The following is a 23,515-nucleotide window of genomic DNA, read 5'->3' as shown; positions in this document are numbered from 1 at the left end:
GAATAAGACCGAAGCACAACAGCTGCCATGACGCTCGGTAGCCCCTGCCCTTCCCCTTCCTCGATCCACCTTGGCATGGTCATCCCTTGCTGCTTGGGCTCTGGAATGCCTTCACATCTGCCACAAGTCTCGTAAGAAAATTATCATCCTAAAACTGGATTTTGAAAAGGCATTTGACAAAGTTGAACATCAGGCTATGACGAAGATCATGGAGCATAAGGGGGTTGGGCCTAAATGGCTGCAATGGATGGATCTCATTTTTTCATCTGGCACTTCGTATGTTCTTCTTAATGGAGTTCCAGGGAAAACCATCCATTGTAGAAGATGAGTTAGACAGGGTGATCCCCTATCACCTCTCATTTTTGTTCTCACTGCAGACCTACTACAAGCAATTCTAAATCATGAAAGGAACCTGGGCAGGCTGAATTTACCAGTTCATCTAAACATACACAAGACTTTCCTATTCTGCAGTATGCAGACGATACTTTGATTTTCATGGAAGGTGATAGTAGTCAACTTGTCAGATGATATTTTGATTTTCATGGAAGGTGATAGCAGTCAACTTGTCAATCTGAGAAATATCCTACAAATATTCTCAGCTTGTACAGGCCTAAAAGTTAATTACTCAAAATCAATGCTTGTGCCTATAAATTTAGAGGAATCTGAGTCAGTGAACTTAGCACAATCTTTTGGTTGCTCAACTGGATCTCTGCCCTTCACTTATTTGGGTCTTCCACTTGGTCTCTCAAAACCAAAAGTGGCAGATTTCCTCCCTATGGTTAACAAATGTGAGAAAAGACTATCTTGTACAACTGCTTTCCTCTCTCAAGCTGGAAGATTGGAGGTCACAAACTCCATCTTCACTGCACTCCCAATGTACTACATGTGTACTTTCAAGTTGCACAAAGCAGTGATTAAACAAGTGGATAAATATAGGAAGCACTGTCTCTGGAGAGGAGCTGACATCAATGCCAAATCTCCTAAAGCTGCATGGGAGCTTGTGTGCCTGCCAAAAGTAGAGGGAGGATTGGGAGTTTTAAATCTAAGAACACAAAATAAGGCTCTCCTTCTTAAATATCTGCACAAGTTTTTCAACAGAGCTGATATTCCTTGGGTTCACCTCATTTGGGAGAAATATTATAGCAATGGCACACCTCCATCTACACAGAAAAAAGGATCCTTTTGGTGGAGGGATATTCTTAAACTTTTGGATGCATATAAAGGTATGGCCATGGTGAATGTGAAAGATGGTTCTACCTGTAAACTTTGGGATGATCTTTGGCTACATAGAGTACCACAATTACATTTCCCTGAGCTCTTTTCTTTAACTAAATTGCCTGACATTTTACTTAAGGCTACACTTTCATTGAAAGGCCCTAGCCAATTTTTTCTCTTGAAAGACGCAGGAGAACTACACTTCATTATATTAAGAAGAGAAAGGGAAAGATCCCTGAAAATACAAAGCAACACAAAAAGACACAACTCAACACCAAACTCACACCGGAACACACATCTAAGCACTCACACACCCGCCCCCATGATTCCTAAATCATTCACGCCTGTTGACAAGTAATGAAAGAAAAAACGACCACCAGCGCCCCTCCTTTCATTCCACTGATGTAGAGGCAGTAAGGAAGGAAATTCCTTGAGCCCCCGCCATCGACCATAACTTTCTTTCTTCGCTGGACAGAATAAGAGCCCGAGCCACATCAGGGGCGGCTTTGTCAAAGACACAATTGTTTCGTTGAGTCCATATAGTCCAAGCCCCAAGAATGATAAGAGAGTTGATTCCTTGAAGCACTAGAACACTACTGTCAATGGTGATCCTCTCCCACCAGTCATAGAAGGATGAATCTGAAGGCTGCGGAGAGAGAGCTTGCAGCCCGACCTGTGAGAGGAAGCGATGCCAGAATTATGAGATGATTAATTGTCTCTGGTTCTTGGTCACACATAGGACATGGATCAGGATGAGGGAGGCCTCTTTTTGCTAGGCGATCCGCAGTCCAACATTTGTTATGGGCAACAAGCCACATAAAGAAAGGGCATTTGGCAGGAGCCCAAGTCTTCTAGATTATCTCCCAAGGTCTAAAAATAGTTGCCCCAGGAAGAAACCCTCATAGGCTGTCTTCGCAGAGTATTGCCCATTAGCTGAAAACCGCCATATGTGTTTATCTTCCATTTCAGGCTGCAGCTGGAAGTTAGACAGAATATCTCACAACTGAAGGTAGTCTATGAGAACTCCAATAGGAAGACCACCTTGAATATCCGAAACCTAAGCATGGTTGACAAGAGCTTCTTGTACTGTTCTCTTCTTGCGTCTTCTTATTGGGATAGCAGCCATAAGGTGAGGCGCCGAGGCCACCAAGTTCTTTGGGCCGGAATACTTTGAGCCAAGCGATCATGCAATGCCCCCCGCGTGCTTCCCTGCAGCCTCTCCAAAGGAATCCTCGCCGAATTTTGTCTATCGCTTTGATTGCCCATGCTGGAAACTCAACAGCCATGAAGAGGTAAATGAGCATTCCAGTAAGCACAAATTGTACTTGGACCCTTCTCCCTGCCTTAGTCATTAGGTTTGCTTTCCATCCTTGAAGTTGATCAGCAATTCGGTCGATGTAAGGCTGCACTTGTTCCTTGGTTAGTCTCTTTAGGGAAAGAGGCAAGCCAAGATATTTGCATGGAAAATCCACAAGGGCGCATGGAAGCAAAGTCTGAACAATTGATATATCCGTGTCCTCGTATCTAATGGGCATTACATTGCTTTTTTGCAGGTTGGTCTTGAGCCACGTCGCCTCCCCAAAAAGGTTAAGGCTGTCCATGGTAATCTCAATGTCCTCAGCGGCAGGGCGGAGGAAAAGCACCACATCGTCCGCATACATGGAGACACGGTGCTTGAACGCCCTCCTGGATAAAGGCAGCAGTCCTTCATTGGCAGCCTTCGAGATCATATGCCCCAACACATCCATGACCAAGATGAATAGCATTGGCGAGAGGGGGTCACCCTGTCGCAGTCCTCGACGATGAGAGATGTGATCACCTGGGACTCCATTCAACAGTACCTGAGTGGTTGAAGTGTAGAGAAGCCCACTGATTATATCCCGCCAAATCTGTTCAAACCCCAAATGTTGCAAGATTCGAGGAGGAAGGGCCATGACACCGAGTCAAAGGCCTTAGAGATATCCAGCTTTAGCAGTATGCGAGGTTCTTTCTGTTGGTGAAGATATCTGGCAGTCTATTGCACTAACATGAAATTATCCTGAATGAAGGCACTCTGGACAGGTGAGACCATTTCCTGTAATTTAGGTGCAAGGCGATTCGCCAGCAACTTGGTGACTAATTTAGCAAAGCTGTGAACTAAACTTATAGGTCTGAAATCTTTGGGCTGATCTGCATCCTCCTGATTGGGAAGTAAAGTGATGTATGCTGTGTTGAGAGTCCCAAAATTAACGAGCTTCCTACTCCAGATTGCAGAAATGGCAGCCATGATGTCCTCCTTTATAATGGGCCGGCAAGTTTTATAGAAACGACCTGTGAATCCATCTGGACCACGCGCTTTGTCAGAAGGCATCTGCTTAATGGTGCTCCACACATCTTCTTCAGTGAAAGGAAGATCAAGCTCAGATAGGTTATGTTCAGAAATTCCCAACTCAGCTAAATTAATAGTATGTTCTCTAGTTGTGCAACTTCTCAGCAGATTAACATAAAACTCATCAATAACCGCAGATTTGTCTTGTTGGCTGGTGCAGATTCGATTTCCAGAAACAAGCCTCCCAATGAAATTCTTCCTTTTCCTGTGCCGGGCATGAAGGTGGAACATCTGCATGTTAGCATCCCCATCTTTTAGCCAACTGATTCGTGACCATAGACGTGCCATTGTGCACTTGAGAGAAGCAAGAGCTAAGCTGTGCTTTTTGAGATTATTCTTAAGCCAAAGCTCCTAGCCAACTTTTTCATCTACCGATTTTAGAAGTAGCATTGCAGCAGTTGACACTTCTAGCACAAGATATGTCATCTTTTCAGGATGAGATGGAATCAGACATTTGGTCTTATATTTGGGGTTCAGCTTTCTTTTCCTCATCAAAGGCCTATAAACATCTCATAGGTCATAGAGTAGTTCATTCGAGTTTCAATTGGCTATGGAAATCATCATGTCAGAATAAGCACAAAGTTTTCTTTTGGTTACTACTTAATGACCGGCTTTCCACTAGAGAACTTCTGAGGAGAAGAAGCATGGAGCTACCATCCTATCTATGTGTTTGCTGCAATCGTTCAGTGGAAGAATCTCTGTCACACCTTTTTTTGCACTGCCCCTTTGCTCAAAGCTGCTGGAACTCTATTGGACTTTTAATAGGGAGGTCTGACCCTTACAGTAGTCTGGAGAACTTAAGAACACAGTTAGGAGTGCCATTTTTCATGGAGATCATCATTCTTATGAGCTGGTGCTTTTGGATGCAGAGGAATGATTTTATCTTCAAAGGTCTACAGCCATCCCAAGAGCAATGTCGTAATCATTTCGTCAGAGAGTTTGCCCTAGTTATTCTTAGGGCAAAAACAATCGTTAAACAGTAGATGACATCATGGCTAGAAGCACTTGTGTAATTTTGTTGATCTTTTTCCTTTCTTTTCTGGTTTCCAGATCACCTTTGTAATTGAACACATTTGGTTTACTTTATATATATAACCAGTAGGGAAATTACCCCTCCTGTTTCATAAAAAAAGGTCATCCCATGCCTCTGGCCCAAGCTCGGTTGCACGTATTCCTACGCCAGCGTAGGTTTCAGCTAGGCCGCCCATGTTCTCCTGCAATGGCAGCCCTGCAATCCCAAGGTGAGCTGCATACACTCCCCCACTAACCCTATACCTGGCAGGTTAATATGAGTTTGTTCCATTCAGTTGACTTTTAGCATTTTGAATTACTTTTTGTAACCATTTCACATGGTTGAATTTGGGTAGGCATTTATACAATTAAGCATAGAAATTTGAATAGATTGGATAAACTGCCATAGATTTCAAAATGCATTGAATGAATTTGGATACAATTTTGTATGTTGGAAATTTTGAAATTGAAAATGAACTTTTGTGTTTGAAATTGAATTTTGAGTATGGCTAAATTTATATACATTTACTTGGTTTCACTACTACACAACCCTTCATTTGTCCCGGTTCCTAATTGGCTTTAGTCCCGATTTGTCAACCGGGACTGCCTGGCCTAGACAAATGTGCCTAACCTTTTTGTCCCGATGGGTATGGAACTAGGATCGATGCAATTTTTAGAACAAAAAAAAAATCTCAGCCCCCCTCCTGCCGATACCTCCAGGTTCCTATCGAGTAGTTCTTGAGCTCCAACTCCACCTTGGCCATAGAGATGCAATCAAATCAAGAGCAATATACAATCGAAGGGTTCACATCACATGAGTTCAATTTGATTCATTATACAACAATTGATTCACAACACATGAATTCGATTTGATTCACAGTACAACATCTAATTCACAACACACTCACAAATGAATCATTCATAAACACTAACTCATCTCATCCGTAGCATCTCACCACATGGATCCGTTGCGGTCGGGCCTATCCTCACGCCCGCTGAGGCGAGCCGAGCTACTGCTGCCACCGGCCAGCCAAGACACGCCGTCCCCACCCACGACCGACTGCTGCTACTACTGCTGCGACAGTCCGCACCGAGCCGAGCCATCCCTGCCCATGGCGAGCTCCCGACGGCGGAGGCGACTGGCCGGGCCACAATGACCTACGCCTGGCTGCGTGCCGGGTGGAGGGCGGCGGTGACTGTGTTGATGGTCTAATTTAACTCATTTTGACCATCAACTCGGGCATAAAAATCATGCATAAACATGGAATAAATGGTAGCTTAGGATCAAATATTAACATATTCCACAGATGCTGGTTTGAGATTGTGTGCAGGTGAATTTAAGCTAAATTTGGAGTTAGATGGCAGGTCATGATCAACTTTTCAGCAAATCAGACGGCGACACGTGTCGTCACATGGATCAAAGGGCCCACTAAAGCAAGAAATCCTACATCTCATAAGCTTAGACACATGTCAAGGCTATAGGGACCCACCAGGAAGCTTCCTGGCCAAAGGCGGTGGCTAGAGGTGGGGCCCACCAGTCAGCCGAGCACCCTGGTCGGCCGACCAGTGGGTCCCACAACCAACCTCCAGCCTTTGTGTGCAGCTTTTTGGTTGCTTTCTTAAGTCGGTTCTACATGCCTCACCTGCTGCAACTCGGCCGAGAAGACCCATTTGCTCCAACATATAAATATGAGGGCTAAAATAGGACACACACATCTCACACCCTCACCTCTCATTCTTCACTTAGTTTGGGAGCTCTCGTTAGGTGCTTAGGCAGCCTAGGAGGTTAGGAGAAATAGGGAGAGAGTGAGGAGAAGCCGGGGGAAGTGCCGGGCCTGTCGGCACTCTTCTCTACTTGTACCTCGACGGATGCTTATTGGTCTGTAAGTGTTCGTGACTATTTCAGTATTCATATTTCATTTCAAGTTCAGTTAATAGTTTTATGTTGTTTACTGGATTGTCTAGTAGTATTATAATAGTTAGCTCTTGTCTACGACTCCTGATGGAGATGGATGTTCTTGGCCAGGACTAGAGTTAGTAAACGATAGTGTAGGCGTGGTGACTACTCTAGACTTTACCATTCGATTGTTGTGCCTTCATAGTTTGTAGAGGTAGCCTACGGATGGTGATAGCTCTATTTAGTGCCATTGTAATCCTCCACATTCGTTTACATGATAGCAGCCTACGCAAGAACTTCTAGTCTGACCAGACGAAATTGGTGCCCAACGTAAACAACTGATTCTTAGTCTAATCTTACCTTGAATCTGAATAGTCCTCTCTACCCCTTGATCCTACTAGTGTTGTGTTCTTGGATGAGCCTGAATCTTAGATATCGTACTCATGTTCTCTTGGATTCGATAAACCTTAGAATATTTTGAGGTGAAAACTACATCGATATCCGTATGCTTGCGGATTCTTTCGTGAGGTTCTGTATACAAAAGGCAGCTTTCTGGCGCCGTTGCTGGTTAAATCTAGTAGCGACATTAGGAAACGCCAACAGGTTGGCCAGGCTATGGCGGCTTGCGCCTGGCTGCGTGCCTGGCCGCGACTCGCTAGCGCCTAGTGCGGCTCGCCGGCCAGCGCCTTGGCAGCGGCTCGCCAGGCTCGCCCGCATCTTGGAGGGGAGGGAGGAAGCTTGGGGATGGAGGGAGGGAGGCCTCGAGGGAGACAAAGAGATAAAGCTAAGAGAGAGGGGAGCGAGTTAAATAAAACCAGATAGATCGGAACTCGTGCGGTGGATCTATTTTTCCTGGTTGGAGCCACCAACAGGGACTAAATATTTTAATCCCAGTTGGTGACTCCAATCGGGACTACAGGATATTATTTTGTCCCGGTGGGAGTCTCTAATTGGGACAAAAAAAAATCTCTTTTTGCCCTCCATTGGCTTCTAGATTCCAGACCCGGGACTAACACTTTTATTGGTCCCGGGTCCAACTGTGTCCGGGATAAATGGTCAGAATCAAAGATCTGTTCTGTAGTATTTTGAATTGCTATGGTGACAAATGAAGGTGGTCATGGAGAATATGTTGAAATAGAAGAGAAAAGAAACAGAGAGTCACAAGTTGGAAGCATTTTTTGGGGGCCCAGGAAACAGTTAGTCCGTATTGTCTTTGGTGGTTATGAAATGGATGTATTGCTAGACTTGCTCTAAGCTAACCAAACAAACACGAAAATGTCCATGTCAATTTCATTGATAGAGATGAATCCTTTTTTATCTCAAAACTTCAATTTTGGACTATAAGATGAATGGAATTCCATAGTTATACGGAAAAGATCTCGAATCTTGAAATGACAATATAGACTAGCAAATTCCTAGACCTTTCTTTTTTTAGTAAATATGCTGTGTGTTTAATATTAGATTGTGTCCTATGTCCTTATGTTAAGACAACCAAAAAGGCAAATATCAAGTTTGGCTCCATCTGAACCATCAGGGACTCGGGGGTGTAGCCATATATGTTTGGAATATCATGCATACATGCCATGAGTGAATATCAATTTTGATCCGGACCACACTTGTGTTTAAATAATGCACACATCCTATGTTTCAAAGGACCGGAAGTCTTTTTTAATAAATTCTTAAAAAAATAAAAAATAATGTGTCTTCAATCAGTCCGTCAATTTCGATTTAAACATCCCTTAAACGAGATTTGGTTTAAACACATCCATTTTTGCCGCCGCGGCTATGTGAAGCATCCTTTCGAAGTTAGTAAGGGACGCCGCGCCCCTGCCTATATTCTCTCGCTTTCCCGTTTCTTCTAGGTGCTACAGTAGAGAGCGGCGACTGCGAGGCGAACGAGTGCGGGGTTGATTCTGCTCCCTCCCCTCCTGCTCCGGCGACCTCTTCGGCGCCGGGAGCAGAATGGGGGGGGATCGACAGCCGCTGTGCATACTAGTCTAGATAGGTTAGGTCTAGGAGTAGTTTGGGTGCTCGGCGTCGACTACGGCGGCGGAGCGTTGATCCGGGAGTGGCGGCGGTGACGGCACGACTCCGGCAGAGAATAAAGGTCTTCCCTGCCAGCGGCGATGTGTGCTTCTTCGTCGGTGAGGTGATGCTTTTGTTCCTCCTGTGTGGTTCCGGCGGGCTTGCCGGCGGTTCTCCCGGGAGGTTTGTTTCCCTGTCTACTTGCGGAGGGGGGGGGAGAATTTCCTGTCATCCCTGGTGGTGACTGCTTCTTCCGGGTTGCTGCGGTGGTCGGCGACTGCGGATGGTTTCGGTCGTCGGTTCTTGGGCCGGCGACGACGGATTTTGGGCTCCTCTTCTGGGCTGGCGTCTTCGGCGTCGATGCCGGATTTGTTTACCTCCATGCCGGATCTGGGGGCGGCGGCGGTGGCAGTGTCGTCGGCTTTCCGGCATGGAGGTTTCTCTACCGTTCGCGTCCGGACACGGGTCATCGATGGCTTGACGGCGGCGACGGTTTCGGGGGCGTTGGATCTGCCTTTCGCAGGTCTGCACATCCCCACCGTGGGGGATGGGGAGGATTGGATGCAAGGGAGGAGGAAGATAGGCGGGCGGGAGCTGCCTGGCCGGTTTCGGCGCCGAAAAAGCGCGGGGTTCGTCTCCAACTTCGAGCCACAAGGAGTATCAGATATCGGTTCCATTTGAAGCCTTTGCGCGAGGGATGCTTCTTCGGCTTGGGTTATGTGCTTGCACCTTCGTGCTCCGGTGATCATCTGTTCGACGGTTTGGTGAAGGCGGCGGCACTTCCGGTGAGCACAGGGGATCCAAAGGACTTGTGTTTTGTTGTTTTTCTAGGGTCCTCTGTGTAGTTTGGTTGCAGTTTTTGTATCCTTCATATCGTCTACGGACATGTCTGTATTCGTACATATTCATGGATGTATTCCTTACCGTATAATACAGATATCTTTGCACAAAAAATATAAATTATAATTTTATTTAATTCAGATTCATTTTTTATTTGGTCCTAAAAAAGTCGAATCTAGCCATGCTGGATGTTATTACAGTGCCCTAACCACTAGGTTATTAGAGAATCTCCAATAGATTACTCATATCTCATATCCAAAATATATTCTCTTTCCATTACCAATAACTATTTTTGTGTTTTAGTTAATAGTTACTACACCAGACTATCAAAATGCAATCACCAAGAATATGGTAGAGGAAAAATCCCCTACATTTAAGGGAGAGAGATGTGTTTTGGTGATTACCGAAAACTTACAAGTAATGAAGATTAGATTGGTAATTTGTTGGAGCACCTTCGTCACTAAAACATTAAGTTTTTAGTATTGTGGAGAGTAGTGATGAGTAATCTATTGAAGATGCTTTTAGAAGCCAATTTGTGTTGTGGTCCATGATATCAGTGGTAGCTGTACTGTTGGCCACTGAGTCCGAAACTACCGACTTTTTACGCTGGCTTAACGCGTACGTTGCGGTAAGTGTTTCTTCTTTGGTCTAGTGTGCCGCCATGGACAGAACTTCATCGCTCATCATTTCATCCAACCAGGCGAGTATGTAGTGACTTGTAAGTTGTGACTGGCCCCTGGAATGGATCCGTTTCCTTTTATGTGGTCATATCTGCCCCCCTCGCGATCGGCTGCTACACGCATTCAGCAGGCATCCGGGCCCTGGCAGTGCCTGACGACTCGAAGTGTCGAACGCATGCATTGTTCTTGTCCACAAGCTGATCTCTGTCTCTCCACTCCACGATTTTTTAGTGATAAGAAACAAGCTGACAGACTGACGCTGTTGATGCCCTGACCCCTGATCGAAGAGAAACTCCTTCCGTCCATCACACGCGCATACACACGCCTTCGTCGAGAGAGAACGAACGAAGAAGACGGCGACGCAACTGCCGTAGTTGTCGTCCTGGCTGCTCCATGGATATGGCGCAATGATCAAGTTCTCGGCTTCTCGCTCTTAATGAGCTACTCCAGCGGTCGCGAAGTGAGTGACGCTACCTTGCCTTGGAGCCTTGTGCGCATCCAGCGGTGTGTGCGCTAAGTGCTGCGCGTGCTTGTTGTTTGATCCGATGATCTCGCGGACGCGACCTGCCCACGCACCGCCGCGCCCTTTCTGTCGCGTCCCTCGCCGCCGGCCGCGCGCGGGTGACCAGCTGATGGTACTGGCGGATAAGTACAGATTGCTAACTGTCAGCATCGATTCTTACTGCTCGGTCGGAAGCCCGAGCCCCGATGGGCATTTGTTGTTTTTTTTATTATGAAACTATGGCATTTGTTGTTGTGAGCGCATTCCATACACATGAATTCATTTCGGGTTGGGAAGGGTTGAGAATGATAGAAATAATAAGGGCTCTTTCGGTTGTTTTGTATTTGATCCGGATGGGAAGAATATGTAGAATAAGAGATTCATGATAGATACAAGAGGAGACCGAAATTTATTACGGATCAAGAAGTAATTGCAATAAAAACAGATTCATAATAGGTACAACAAGAGACCGGGATTGATTTCACACCTCTCGACTCATGGATTGATTAACGGTCTCTTGTTGTTGCAATTAGTTCTCGATCCGAAATAAATCTCGATCTCTTGTTGTATCTATAATGAATATCTTGTTCTACATATCATTCCCGGCTCTGATCGAATCCAAAAACAACTGAACGAGCCCTAAGAGACACAATAAGAGATCGGGATTTATTCCGGGTCGGAATTGCAACAAAATAGACTCATGATAGCTACAATAAAAGACCGGGAATCAATCCATAAGTCCAAAGGTATGGAATTAATCATGGTTTCTTGTTGTACCCACTACGGGATATAGGCCGTTTGCCGAGTGCCTCGGGTACTCGACAGAGCCTATAAAACACACGGCAAAGGCTTTGCTGTGTGCTGCCCTCGCCAAACATGACACGACATAAAAAGAGACCGCAAAGAGTTGTTTGTCGAGTGCTTTCTGTCAGGCACTCTACCTTTGCCGAGTGCTGAGAAGTCTCTCGGAAAAAAAAGGAGGATGGCCAAGTGATGGTGATGGAGGCTTTGCCGAGTGCCATGACAGTAAGGCACTCGGCAAACCCTCTTACTTTGACGAGTGCCTTGGTAAAAGCACTCGGCAAGTCCTCCCCCTTTGCCAGTGTCCTCGCCAATAGACTCGGCAAAGCCAGGGTGCATAGAGAAGTGTCTTTGCCGAGTGCTGTGGTAAAAACACTTGGCAAAAGATCATGTTTGCCGACTGTTACATTCGTCAAAGGGTCTCATTTTTCCCTATTTTTATTATTTGGTCACATATATCATATCCCACATAAAAAAATTACAGGCATCACTATAACCATCACATGCAGTTCATATAGTCATAGGCAATCCATAACTAGTTCACAAATGCAAATAAAATTTAGTATCGTTTATCCACAACCACAAGTAGTCTACAAGTGCAAATACAAGCAAACCCATACAAACAGAGTCCATGCAATTATTTCACAACCACAAGTACCCACTGAGGTGGTCACTGCTGCCGCAACAACAAATCCAATTCATGAGGCCCATCATTCAATGCCGTCAATTGATTATGTTCAAAGGAGAAGAATTTGCATGTGTGAGACAAGATTTAAGCTAGGAACATACACACTAAATCATTTATACTCACAGGAGTAGTTGCAGGAGGAGGTGGAGCAGGGAATAAAATTTGTGACGGAGGTTGACCCATCCTCTCGCCAAGACATTGCATGTACTGAAACATCTGCTCCATCCTCTACTGCTTGGCTTCGATACTCTATCGCTTGGCCTCAATCCTCTGTCATTCAGCCTCCATCCTTTGTGCCATCTCCTCCTGTAGCCTTCTCTCTTCTTCCAACTGGGCCTACAATATTTTACCCCAATATTACAATGCAAAGCAAACGTATATAAAAATCAATGAACTACGAATAAAATTGAAATAACCTGGAGTTCCTCCATCCACGACTGTGTAGTGTCCGGTCATGGGAGTATGGCTAGGCTTAAGCTCGTGCTCCTCGCTCGAATATGTGAGAACGTGGGAGTTATGGCCGTGTCGAGTGTGTTGTCGCCAATCTAGTACCAGCCATATTTCTTGCATCCTCCCACCCTCATGACGACTTCTCCATCAAGGGGTTGGGTGCTCAAATCATACTCTAGACCATGGACCTCCCTTGCCACCGATGTGTACTCAGTGATGCGGCTGTGGATGGTCGCATTGCTGTATGCCGAGGGCGGGTCCTCCTGGTTGTAGTTGACGTCGAACGTCGCCTTGCCCTTGTGGGCCCAAAACCCATGCCTTGAACAAGGAGCAAGCCTGGCCACCATGTGACGCCAACTGTGAAAAAACAACAAGATGATTAGAAATAATATAGAATTGAGCGTTAGAATAAAGAAATGAATTCATGTACCCATCTAGTTGCGTATTCGTCGAGGGTAAGGTTTGCGATCTGGCCCTTTTCAACCCTGCTGCGACTTACAATGTGATTTCGGTGATGCGTCAGCATATGTGAAGCGTCCTGGTCAAGATCATATTATCGGCCATCCCCACAATTGATTCTCTTATCGGCCTTTTGCATTTTAAACGGAAAATCAATAAAGTAACATCTTGTCAGCCGATAAAACCAATCAGCTTTCCAGGAGCCGATTAGTACTAGTAACGCATACAAAAATTGTCTTCATGCTCCGATTCAGCAGCCCACTTGCCGATATGCTTTATCTGGCTCTTTGCGAAGTAAGCCAAAAAAAATTCATCAACAACTTCTAGTGTCCACGCCGTTGACTCTCAATCCATCGCTCCAATTATTTCTTCCATTGTGATTTAATTTATCCTTTGAAGACAAGAGCCAATACTTCGGCAACATTGCATCGGCTATTCTTTATAGAATATTATATTGATTTTGAATTAATGCCAACAAGCCGATGCTCACTCCCTTGGCTAACGAATCTTGAGATGGTTGTCGTAGACGTATATTCATCTGAAAAAAATATGAGCCTTATATCTCGTGTCCTACCATAGAGATGATACCAACTATCCGGTAGCTATCGGCACACCTTTTCTGAATGCCTGTATGCCCATGCAATAATATTTTACTCTTTTCTTGCCATTGGATCAATATTCATTCAATATTATATCTAATCTCCAGATCGGCAATCCTATATGCATTTCCTAGCCGATCAATCTTCATCGGCTATAGTATTTAATGCAGTTGCAACTCTGTCCACCTGGATCCCAGGGAAAATAATCTCCAAGTAGCCGATAATTCTGAGCAATAATTTTTTGCTCTTGATCATCTGGCTTCCACGGAAAACAAATTCCAAGCAGCCGATATTCCTGAATAATATTTTTGGGAGATGGGCAATAATTATTCCAAGAAACCATCTTCTTCCTTGCCTTTGCAACCTCCATCCATCCATCGACTACTTCAGGCTGGAAGAATAAAATATTGACCATCCTTGGCAGACGGCCATCAAGCATAATAATTTCTATTGATCCAGACCTCTCAGGTTCTTTTTTGACGTATGGGCATGAAGTCAGTTTTATATTCTTTACCCATTCAGTCAAGCTGATTTTAGCCTCTTCCTTCTTAATTGCTGGAGCTTCTTCTTCGTGAGGCTTTTCAAGGCTATGTTCTTCTTCACATTGGTCTCCGTCTTTGGATTTGCTAACCGAATTTTGTGCTTTATAATCTGTGTCTCTTGATTTATCAGTCATTCGGGAATTCAACTTTTCAGACTCGACACATTTATTTTCGTTGTTCACTTTGGCCATGCAAGACGGAAACTAATCTTCGTTGACCCTCATTAGCTGTGCAAACTCCTCCCACTGAGCCTTTTCTTGTCTAATAGCCGATTGGACCTGATGATGGATTGATGGCTGAAGAACTGATGCTTGCGGCCAACAGCTACTTAACCGCTGTTGTTGATGAGTCATCAGCTGTAGCTGCTGGACCATTGACCATGGTTGATGACAGGCCATCGGCTGTGGAGCCGATGCATAATATTGATAACCACCTGTTTGAGCCAATGTTTGATGCTGAACTATTGGCTGTTGTGGATGTGTTATCGCCATAAATTAACAGAGTTAATTACTGGGCCGCGAGTGAGTTGGGCTTCATGAAGAAATTAAAGAAGGCTTACGAATCGGCTCCTGCGTGAGCATTTGGGCCATATGGGCCATGTATCCTTAGATTTAGTTCAGATTGAGTTAGAGATAGAGTCCGATATGGACACATTAGTTTAGATTGTTTCCCAGGTCTCTGGACTATAAATATGTACCCTATGATATTCGTAGAAGAAGAGAACGTCATCACGTTTTGCAACAACACCTTGGCGCAACGCCGCCCCTAATTCTAGGGTTTCATCCAAGTAAGCGTCATGCTGCCCTGATCGTCTTCTTGCGATCAGGGCAGCATTGTTCTTGCCTCTACCTTGGTATTACTCGTACTGAAGCGTTTTTGATGGGCGAGTAGTGCTAGTTATCTTGATGTTCGTAGCATGTCTATTAGTAGATCTATCATGCTCTTATTGTTTACCATCTACGAATATCATGTTTTCTCTATGTGTTCATACTTGATCTTAAGCTAGTTCTCATCGTAGAGGATTAGTTGCATAGAGTTAACACCTTGCTTCTTTTCTATCTAGTAGATCCAATCTGTTACGGTTTGTTCTTATTTTATAAGGATTAGCTCAATATCTGCTAGGTTAGGCCCTGCAAACGGATTGGATGTTCCGGTGATATAATAGATGCTTTATCTTAGCCTTGATAGGGATTGTTCCGGAAATCGGCTTTTGCTAGTTCTTAGGCCTCTGTTTTCGGTTATGGTTTAGTTATCTGTTATGTTCGCTAGGCCTAGTTACGTGTAGTATGTTTCGATCTAGCAGTGAGGCTTTTACTGTCGTGGATCGAATCAGCTAGATTTAATTGAAGCAAGTTTTCCATAATTATTTGTTTTATTCACCAATATCCGGATAGATGCAGATCCAATCTGACACCGGGACTCGATCGGCTCTTTAAAGCCGATGCAAGAGTCGTCCCGGGGAGCCGACCACGGCTTGGACTTACGTTTCCACGTGTTTGTGTATGCAGGCAAATCGTTGCAAGCACGTTCGCACCTTCCTGATCGGGTATAGGTCAGGTGGCACGCCTTACATTCTCCGGAATCTTCGGCGTGTGTCGGATTGCGGGCCGTTGTCCGAGGAAGCAGTGCCTGCCAGCGCCCCGGCGACCTCCCGACTCTTCGTGTTGCCTGTCGCTACTCGCCGGTGGGTTTTGATGGACAACACATTCTGGCACACCCGGTGGGACCTTCATCAACAACAACGCCCGTCGTAGAGATGACTGGACCTCAAGACCAAGTTCCTGTTCTGCCGGTCACCAAACCTGTCACGTATGAAGAGCTGACTCCAGAACATAAGCAAAAATACGATGAGGTCAAAGCTCAGTTCGAAGCCGATCTCATCGGCTTTTTTGAGAGGACCCGCAACCATGGCATCAGGTGGAAGGGGTTCTCACCAGAGGGCGCTCTCGACAATGTTGATCTGTCCATGCCGTCAGAGGAGCGATCCAGGGCCCTACGCTAGGAGAAGAACTATATGGTGGCTCATACGCTCCATCGGCACTCAGAAAGCCTGGTGAACGAGCTTGAGCGCGTGGCACATCGCGTTGTCCAGGAGGTGATCAAGAACCAGTACTCCCCATCGGGACCAATTCTGGGGAGTCACAGGGGGGAAGCCTCACTCCAGTCTAGGCCGCCATTGCCATATTCACTCGCGGCAGCAGGACAGCAAAGCTCGCCGATCTATGTTGTGTACAAGATCAGCGGTGATCCTGGAGAGGGCCAGTTCCTGAACGAGCCGCCTAAGGAGATCCCGCATGGCTACACGTGCGTGTACATACCTGACAACATCCGCGCAACACACACGGGGCAGCTGGTGGGTACAGGAGCCTCAGGAGCAGACGTAGAAAAACAGGCATGGCTGGCAAAGTATGCTACCGGGCCGAGTGCTGAGCCCTCGGCCCTAGGAGTTCTTAGTGTGGAGCAGGTCAGTGCAATACTAAGGGACCAGTTTGGCATCCTGCCCAAGAAAAAGGCGATCGGCTATTCCAAGCCGTATCCAAGTGATTATGACTTGATCCCGTTGCCACCCAAGTATCGGCTCCCAGAGTTCACCAAGTTCAGCGGATCAGAGGGGGCCAGCTCTATTGAGCACGTGAGCCGATACCTAACGCAGCTTGGGATGATCTCAGTATCGGATCCTCTGAGGATCCGTTTCTTCTCCCAGTCTCTCACGGGTTCAGCTTTTGGATGGTACACATCACTGCCTCCAGATTCGATCCGGACTTGGAGGCAGCTGGAAGATCAGTTTCACATCCAGTATCATTCAGAGGCTGCTGAAGCTGGGATTGCCGACCTCGCTCAAGTCAGGCATAAGCGAGGGGAAAGTGTTTCAGAGTACGTGCGGCGCTTCCGAGAAGTCAAGAACCGATGCTACACGTCGCACATAACAGAAAAGGAAGTGGTTGATTTGGTAGTTCTAGGACTCGCTAAGCCGATCAAGGATCTGGCTTTTCAGTTGGAATTCATCTCTCTGGCACACATGGTGCAGAAGCTTACGGCATATGAACACTACCCCCCTGATCTGTACCAAGAAAAGTTCAAGCGCCATGTTAATATGGCCCAAGCTGGTGATTCCGATGATTCTGGCGAGGAACAAGAAGTGGCTGTAGCAGAGTGGACCCGGGGGGCAAACCCCGTCCCATGCAAATGGGTCAAACAGAAGGGGCTTGTGAAGGGCTTTGACTTTGATGTGGCCAAGGCAGAGCAGATATTCGATCTACTGCTCAAGGAAAAGTCGTTGAAGCTCCCAGAGAGTCACAAGCTACCGACGACACAAGAGCTGCAGGGGAGGCTGTACTGCAAGTGGCACCACTCATTCACCCATGCCACAAACGACTGCAAGGAGCTACATCGGCAGATTCAATTGGCTATCGATCAGGGCTGATTAATTCTGGCCCAACACACGATGAAAGTGGACAGTCAACCATTCCCACAAGCTAACGTGGCGAAGCTGTCAGATTTCGGATCCGAGGGCCAGAATTTGGCATTCCAGATCAACATGGCGGGACCCATGTGCCGCCGTGACGAGTAGAGGAGAGAGGCCGCTTCTGGCAAACCTGTGAACAGAATGTTGGTCGACACTGCCGCCGCAGTCAACCTGATGCCGTACTCAGTGCTGCGCCGGTTGGGTCGTTCCACTGCTGATCTTATCAAGACCAATGTGATGCTCAATGATTTCAACGGTCAGCCGTCAGAGGCACAGGGTGTCCTCAATGTGGAGTTGACAGTTGGCCGCAAGACCATTCCAACATCGTTCTTCATCGTCAACAGTAAGAGTACATACACAGTGCTGCTTGGGAGGGATTGGATTCACGCAAATTGTTGTGTTCCTTCCACGATGCACCAGTGTTTATTCCAATGGGATGGCGATGAAGTGGAGATGGTCCGTGCAGATGATTCCAGCGAGGTTTAGTTTGCAGACATGAATGCCTGGGATGCGGAAGGGCAAGAGCCGATCTCAGGGACCGCGCTGGAAGACTGTGATCGGATTGAAGCGACAAAAAACGGGCTGAGGCTGGTCTTATCCACTGGCCTCACAAAGTAGACACATCCTGGCAAGCTACGGAATCCAACAAGGTTAGAGAGGCCGGTCCCAGCGACCGGCCCCAAAAAATGAGTAATATGTACTTGAGGTCTCAATTGTTATATTATGTACAAACAATGGCCTTTGCTGAGAATTCAGTTTTGAATAATAATGGGAATATGGGAACGGCCAGCCCATGCGGTTGGCTGGAAAATTTTTCTTGTTATCTCCCTGTGTTTGCTGTCGATGTTGATCTTTCAGACGGCGGCAAGTTAGGGTACGGGTTTACATCTGCTGACAATTTGGAGGAAGTCGATATCGGTCCCGGGGATAAGCCGCGACCGACATTTATCAGCAAAAAGTTAGACCCGATCTTGCGTGAACAAATGATAGCACTGTTGAAGGAGTAGCGGGATTGTTTTGCATGGGATTATACTGAGATACCCGGTCTAGATAGAAATATCGTCGAGCATCGGCTCCCGCTTAAGAAAGGATTTCGGCCGTTTCAGCAACCAGCATGGCAGATGAAGGCCGAAGTCTTAGAAGAGGTTAAGAAAGAGGTGCAAAAGATGCTCGATGCAGGATTCATCAGGCCATGTCGGTATGCAGAGTGGATCTCCAGCGTGGTCCCTGTACAAAAGAAAGATGGCCGATGGCGAGTCTGCGTGGATTTCAGAGACCTCAACAGAGCAACGCCAAAAGATGAGTATCCGATGCCTGTTGCAGAAACATTGATCAACGCAGCAGCTGGTCATAAGATGATGAGTTTTATGGATGGTAATGCCGGTTACAACCAGATTTTTATGGCCCCAGAAGATGTACACAAGACCGCGTTCAGAGTACCAGGTGCGGTCGGGTTGTTCGAGTACTTGGTCATGACCTTTGGATTGAAAAATGCTGGTGCAACGTATCAACATACCATGAATTATATTTTTCATGATCTCATCGGCAAGTTGGTAGAGATCTACATTGATGATGTTGTGGTCAAGTCCACATCGGCTGGGGGACACCTGGAAGATTTGCGTCAGGTCTTGGAGTGGACTCGGAAGTTTGGGCTCAAAATGAACCCAAAGAAATGTGCCTTTGGTGTATCAGCCGGTCAGTTCTTAGGATTCCTGGTGCACGAGAGGGGAATCGAGATCGGCTTGAAAAGTCAAGAAGCCGTAAGGACAATGAGACCGCCTACTACGAAGAAGGAGTTACAAAAGCTCATCGGCAAAATCAACTTTGTCAGACGATTTATCTCCAATCTATCTGGGCGCATCGAGCCGTTCATGGGTCTGGTGAAAATCAAGTCCGATGCTGAGTTTCGCTGGGGGGCAGAACAACAGAAGGCTTTTGATGAAATCAAGGAATATCTATCGAAGCCTCCAGTGTTGGTTCCACCCCAGCAAGATAGGCTTTTCTACGTGTACCTGTTCGTGGGTGACACTTCCATTGCTTCAGTATTGGTTCAGAAGCACGACGGCCAGGAGTGGGTGGTTTTCTACCTCAGCAGGCGCATGTTAGACGCCGTGACCAGGTACCTCGAGATCGAGAAGCATTACCTCTGTTTATTCTTTACATGTACCAAGCTTCGTCATATTTTGCTCTCGGCGGAAACGATTGTCATCTGTAAATCGGATGTCATAAAGTATATGCTGTCGGCTCCAGTTCTAAAAGGCTGGCTCGGAAAGTGGTTGTTTGCATTATCGGAGTTCGATATCCGATATCAGCCTACGAAGGCAGTCAAAGGGCAGGCACTGGCGGATCTCGTGGCAGACAGGGTCAGCACCGATATAGCTGCACTATTTATATGTGCATGGGCCATGTTTTTTGACGGATCGGCATGTGATGATGGATGCGGCATGGGAATTCTGTTGGTATCACCGCAAGGGGTGACTTATTCTTTTTCCATCAGAATGACTGCTCCATGCACCAATAATTTAGTAGAATATGAAGCTGTGCGCAGAGGGATGGAATTACTCTTGGAAGCTGGTGCAGAGGCAGTGGAAATATTTGGGGATTCGAAATTGGTGATTTCTCAGCTCACGGAAGAATATAAATGTGAGAGCGAGGCTCTTTTCCCAATATGGATGCAATGCCGTGAGTTGATGTCACAGTTCAGGTACATTAATTTCCACTGGATACGCAGAACTCTGAACAATGAAGCCAATGATTTGGCACAGATGGCTTCTGGATACAAGGAAACAGCCGATGGAGTCGATGTAGAGGTTCAGTTTCTAGAACCCGGAGACTGGAGAGCCGATATCTTCAATTATTTTGAAGGATTCGGCTCGGGGGCACCCAGAAGGATAAGACTCAAAGCCATGAAATATGTTCTGATTGGGGACGACATGTTCTACAGGACTTTGGAAGGGCTGCTGCTTAAATGTCTGGGACCTGCAGAGTCGAATCGGCTTTTGCATGAGATTCATGAAGGAGCCTGCGGCACTCATCAATCGGCTCATAAGATGAAATGTCTGATTAGGCGATCGGGATATTACTGGCCTACCATGCTTGAAGATTGCTTCAAACTTTACAAGGGATGTCAGGCATGTCAGAGATTCGGCAAGATTCAGATAGTGCCGGCGTCAGTAATGAATCCTATTATTAAGCCGTGGCCGTTCAGGGGTTGGGCCATGGATATGATTGGCCAGATTAACCCGCCGTCTAGCAAAGGTCACCAATGGGTTTTAGCTGTCACAGATTATTTCACAAAATGGGTGGAAGCGGTACCCATGAGATCGGTGGCATCAAAAGATGTGATCAGTTTCGTCAAAGAGCACATTATTCATAGGTTTGGGATCCCTCAGACCATTACGATCGATGGAGGATCGGTCTTTATATCGGAAGAATTTAGAAAGTTTGCCGATGACACGGGGTTCAAGCTGATCAGATCATCCCCATATTATGCCCAAGCTAATGGACAAGCTGAAGCATCCAACTAGAGCCTGATCAAGCTGATCAAAAGAAAGATCGATGAATATCCTAGGCGCTGGCATGAGGTGTTGTCAGAAGCTTTGTGGGCATATCGAATTTCGTGTCACGGATCCATCAAAACGTCACCATACCATTTGGTCTACGGCCAAGATGCTGTGTTACCATGGGAGATTACGGTCGGATCAACGCGTGTTGAGTTTCAGAATGATCTATCGGCTGAATAGTATGCAGCCTTGATGAACGATAATGTGGAGGATCTTACAGAGCTAAGACTTTGGTCGCTTGAGAAAATTAAGGAAAACAAGGCTAAAGTTGCTCGTGCGTACAACAAAAGGGTCAGGCCGAAAGAATTCCAGGTTGGAGATCTAGTTTGGGAGGCAGTGTTACCATTGGGAACCAAAGATAGAAAATATGGCAAGTGGTCTCCAACTTGGCATGGGCCGTACAAGGTTGATCAGGTTTTGCCTGGAAATGCCTACATGCTTGAGGAGTTGGATGGTGTCAAGTTTCCTGTGGCTGTCAATGGCCAACACCTTAAGAAATATTTCCCGAGTATGTGGGAGGGTGAATGACAAAAGCCGATGAAATCCATCCGGCTGTATCATGAGAGGCCAACACGTTGAGTTTGCCAGTAAAAAAATAATATATCATGAAAGGCTAACACGTTGAGTTGGCCAGTAAAGAAAAAATATATATATCATGAGAAGCCAACACGTTGAGTTGGCCAGTAAAAAAAAGGAGATGATATATGAGAAGCAAGACAGCCAATGTGTGACCATCGACTTAAGATGTTTTAAACATTTACAAGTTTTCCGGTTAACAGGCAATACTAAATGTGTCTTGAGCTTATCTATTAGTTCAGGAATTCTTTAATGGCATGGATGGCTTCTGTACGGACGGCGTCTGCTCGTGCTATGATTGCTTCGTCATCCTTGTCATCGCCTGTTACTATCTGCCGACTCAAGGTGCTTATCTCTGTAAAATCTGCTTGTATCTGCTCGGCTATTTCCTGGGTTTCTCGCTTGGAGTTTGCAATAGAAACTTCCTCGGCCTGGATGAGTTTCTTGGTGGTGCGGACCTTTTCTTCGAGTTCCGCCAATTCTTTCGTCAGGAGGTCGAGTCAGTTCATGTTGGCAGACACGTCAGCTTTGATATCTAGAGTTGCCTTCTTCTGGTTGAGGGCCTTGCATTTTTGGGCAATGTCAACTTTCAGAGAAGTTTGAGAATGACGTGCTTCTATTCTTTGTTGTGCTCTATTCACTTCTACCCGAAAGAATGGAAGATTACTGGCTGGCCAGAGCTTAATTTGCAATGGCTCCGGGAGTTGGGATTCTATTTGCTCGAAGATGTTCTTTATTTCGCTGGAATCACCAACTAGAGCAGTAATTGGAGTAGAGAGCAGACACTTGATATTCTGAAGCTGATTTGTAACTGTAATCGGCTGCTGTGGTGACTGCACCACTGCATTCGGTGCATTCAGTCCCATTGATGCTGGGTCAAAGGAGAGCAGGTCTGAAACATTGAAGCCCTGCCGATATGATAAAGATTATTTGAGTAAAGTACATTAATGGAGTGATCAGCTGATTTAAATCGGCTCGTAGAGTTACCTGTTCTGAACAAGGAGTGATGATCGGTTCAAGTGTAGCCGATCCAGTTGGATTGGAGGTGACAACAGGGGCTTCGATTATGTCAGCCTGTTCATCATACACATCCGTCAGAGCATTGGGAGTTTCAGTTGCTCCAGTATCAGCTTCGTGAATGATGGCTTCGTGTTGCACTGAGCTACTAGTGTTAAGGTTGTCTTCAGTTGCGTTCTGGAAATAAAATTACAATCAACCAGAGTATATATGTATGCAATAAGGGAGAGGTTTTGGTAAGATAGACTACCTGGTTGGTGTTAGACTCTGATGGACTCGGGGAAGCTTGTGCTGATTTCTTGATGACTCGCCTCGTGATCATCTTCCTTTTCTTAGTTGGCACTCGAGGGGGGGGGGCATAATTTGCAGAAGATTGTCTTCGTTTAGAAGCCGACTGGAGTAAGTCTGGCTGAACAGCCATTATTACTTTCTTCATTGATGGTGATCCCTTGCAAAAAGAGGACATCAGGAGCAGTTGGAAGAAAGTGGAATGGTTCCCCGTTACTGGTCACAGGTGCTGGACCATCTTGTTGCTGTAAGAGAGGTGAGCAAGGATTAGACAAGTAAAAGGATAGAGGACTCAGAAGGGATAAAGTGCACAGATTCAGTACCTCTTCCTCGGGGATTACATATTCAGGATCAATTTGCTGCAGTCGAGGACCTAGAGCTTTTCTGAAAACATGAGTTTTCCACATTCCCCACCATGTGCAGAAGTCGATTGATGAGGAAGTGAAGGACAGATCGGCTGGTATTGGAATGTGAAGGTTGTCAAACATGCTGTAGCATCTTGAACTGGTGATACATGGCCCACATAGC

This window comes from Panicum virgatum, chromosome 1N (genome assembly GCF_016808335.1).
Source record: "Panicum virgatum strain AP13 chromosome 1N, P.virgatum_v5, whole genome shotgun sequence".
Taxonomy (NCBI): Eukaryota; Viridiplantae; Streptophyta; class Magnoliopsida; order Poales; family Poaceae; genus Panicum; species Panicum virgatum.
The sequence above is the reverse complement of the archived record's forward strand: the minus strand, read 5'-3'. Positions refer to the sequence as shown.